Source organism: Orycteropus afer, unplaced genomic scaffold (assembly GCF_000298275.1).
Source record: "Orycteropus afer afer isolate SDZICR_OR568_19922 unplaced genomic scaffold, OryAfe1.0 scaffold00041, whole genome shotgun sequence".
Taxonomy (NCBI): Eukaryota; Metazoa; Chordata; class Mammalia; order Tubulidentata; family Orycteropodidae; genus Orycteropus; species Orycteropus afer.
Genome location: NW_006921628.1, coordinates 14,107,068 through 14,110,265, shown reverse-complemented (window position 1 = coordinate 14,110,265; position 3,198 = coordinate 14,107,068).

Sequence of the window (3,198 nt, the reverse complement as noted above, 5' to 3'; positions counted from 1 at the left end):
AAAAGACAGGCATATGAGTTGAACATTTACCTGAGGTAGATACACTCCTTGGAGAGAATAATCATGCAAGAAAGAAGGGCTGTTTATCCACAGGGAGACAGCTCAGGGGGCAGGAATGCATGGAGGGATGGACACATGGAAGAGGTAACTATGAGGAGGAAGTGGGAGGGGAGGTGTTGTATTGTGGCAAATTGTGGTCAATGTTATATGACAAAGTGTATGTGAACTGCTGTATAGAAAGTGAATTTGCTCTGCAAATCTTCACCCAAATCACAATTAAAAAATTTTTTTTAAATAAAAGGAATTAATAATATATGGAAAGTTCTTAGAGCAGTGTCTGAAACCTAATAAGCATTTAATACATGTAAGCTATTACTGTTATCTGCACAGCAAGCCTACGTGATAGAGAAGAAGACATCTGTTATTTTCTACCTGTTTAGCATCCTTTTTTCTTCTACTGATATTTTCCAATTTTCCATTGTGCTGTTTTCTGCAGATGATCTTTGTGAGCCTGGCCTTTTCTTTCTCCACCCTCATTCTCTGCCTCCCCATCTCATTGTCTTATCATGGACACTTATCTCAGTCTTAACCCTTTGTAGCATTCCAGCCCCCAGTCTAGTTGGTTAGGATAGGCAATTGTTTTCAGTTTGTCTAATGAAAATCAAACCTGTAACTTCCTCCTGGGTTTGCCCTGAGCTGCAGGGCAGGCACCACTTGGGAAGATCTTATCTGAGGATGAAGTTGACACACAGAGAGTCTAGTGGAGAGGTTCCTGAATTAAGTCATACCTGAAGCCAGAGCAAACCCTGAACTATTCAATTACTTGGGCTGATGTTGTTGTTAGTTGCCTTTGAGTCGGTTCTGACTTGTAGAGACAGTACAACAAAACAAAACACTGCCTGGTCCTGTGCCATCCTCACAATCATTGCTATGGTTGAGCCCATTGTTGCATCTTGTTGAGGGTCTTTCGCTTTTTTGCTGACCTAGTGTGATACTCCAGGCATTGGTCACTTCTGATAACATGACCAAAGTCTAAGAGATGAAGTCTGGCCACCCTTGCTTCTAAGGAGCATTCCAGCTGTACTTATTCCAAGGTAGATTTGTTCATTCTTCTGACAGTCCACAGTAATTCCAATTTTCTTTACCAATATCACAATTCAAATGCATCAATTCTTCTTCAGTTTTCCATTTTCATTGCCCAGCTTCCACATGATTATCAGGGTATGGAAAATACTATGGCTTGGATCAGATGTACCTTAGTCTTCAAAGTCTTTAATATTTTAAAGAGGTCTTTTGCAGCATATTTCCCCAGTGCAATATGTCATTTGATTTCTTGACTGCTGCTGCTTCCATGGGTGTTGATTGTGGTTCAAGTAAATTGAAATCTTTGACAACTTCAATCTTTTCTCCATTTGTTGTGATGTTGCTTATTGGTCCATTTGTGAGGATTTTAATTTTCTTTATGTTGAGGTATAATCCATACTGAAGGATGTAGTCTTTGATCTGCATCAGTAAGTGCTTCAGGTCTTCTTCACTTTCAGCAAGCAAGGTTGTGTCATCTGCATATCACAAGTTGTTAATGAGTCTTCCTCCGCTTCTCAGATTTTTTGCTCAGCATACAGACTAAATAAGTATTGTGAAAGAATACAACCCTGATGCATACTTTTCCTGATTTAAACAACCCAGTATCTCCTTCTTCTGTTTGAACAGCTGTCTTTTGGTCTATATACCGGTTCCTAATGAACACAATTAATTTTTGAAATTTTTGGAGTCCCCATTCTTCATAACGTTATCCATAATCTGTTATGATCCACACAATCGAATGCCTTTGCATGGTCAATAAAACACAGGTACACATCTTTTTGATAAATATCCTTTATTCCTTATGCCCCTTTGATTTGGGTTTGTATTATCTAAACCTAAAACCTGAAATCTGGAACCAATGGCAACAGATAGTTAAATATCTGCATTTTACAAAGAAGAAAGTTCATGGAATTAAATGATTTAGCTGAGATGAAGCCTGTGAACAGAAGACTCAGGTTTCTGACACTAGATCAACTGTATCATTTATTGTTGTGTAACAAATCACTCCAAAATTTAGCCGCTTGAAACAGCAGCCAATTCATTTGTTCTTGATTTTTGTAGGTCAGCATTTTAGTCTGGGCTCAGCAGAATAGTTCTTCTGCTGGTCTTTTTTGAAGTAACTCAAGCAACTATAGTTATCCAGAGGCTGCACGGGGGCTGAATGTTCTAAGATGCCTCATTTACATGTCTGGCAATTGTTTCTGACTATTGGGTGGAATACCTCACTCCTTATCCATTGGACTCTCCGGTAGTTGTTGTTGTTATGTGCCGTCAAGTCAGACTTGACTCACAGCGACCCCCTCCTTGGGTTTCCGAGGCATTATCACTCTGGGAGTAGATTGCCCCATCTTCCTTCCAAGGAGTGGCTAGTAGCTCAGATTTATTCACAAACAGGTTTCAGGGCAATAATAGTACAGTGATAGTGGAAGCTGCAAGACATCTTGAGACCTAGACTTAACAGTTGCATAACATCACTTCCACTACATTTTATTGGCAGAGCAAGATACAGACCAGACCAAATTCAAGGGGAGAGAGAAACAGGCTCCAGTTTGTCGTCTTCTTCTACTTTTGTTTTCTTGTCCAGCTTTGTTATCATTATTATTGTTATTTTCTTTTAAAGTTTTTATTGTGATTTGGGTGCAATTTTACAAAGCAGAGTCATTTTTTTAATGACTTTTTTTAATGCATTGTACTGAAATATAATTTATCTACAGTGAAATACACAAAACCAAGTGACATGGGCCAATGCTTTTTTTTTTTTGCAGTGTTCCCTCCTCTCACCTCCCATCCCTGACAACCAACAAAAAAGTTTATCTGCATATGTAAACCTTTTCTTGACCCTCCACAACAAAGAACTAATACTATATTTGCCCTTCTGTGATTGACTTATTTCACTCAGCATAATGTTCTCCAAGTTCATCCATATTATATGGTGTTTTGCAGACTCTACATTATTCTTCAGTGCTGCATAGCATTCCATTATGTGTATGTACCATAGTTTGTTCATCTACTCTTCCACTATAAATCTTATAAATAAGTCCCTTGCCAGATATGTAATTATCCGCAAATATGAATTTGTTGCTGTCACTTTTGTTATATGCTTTTTCGTGGTGT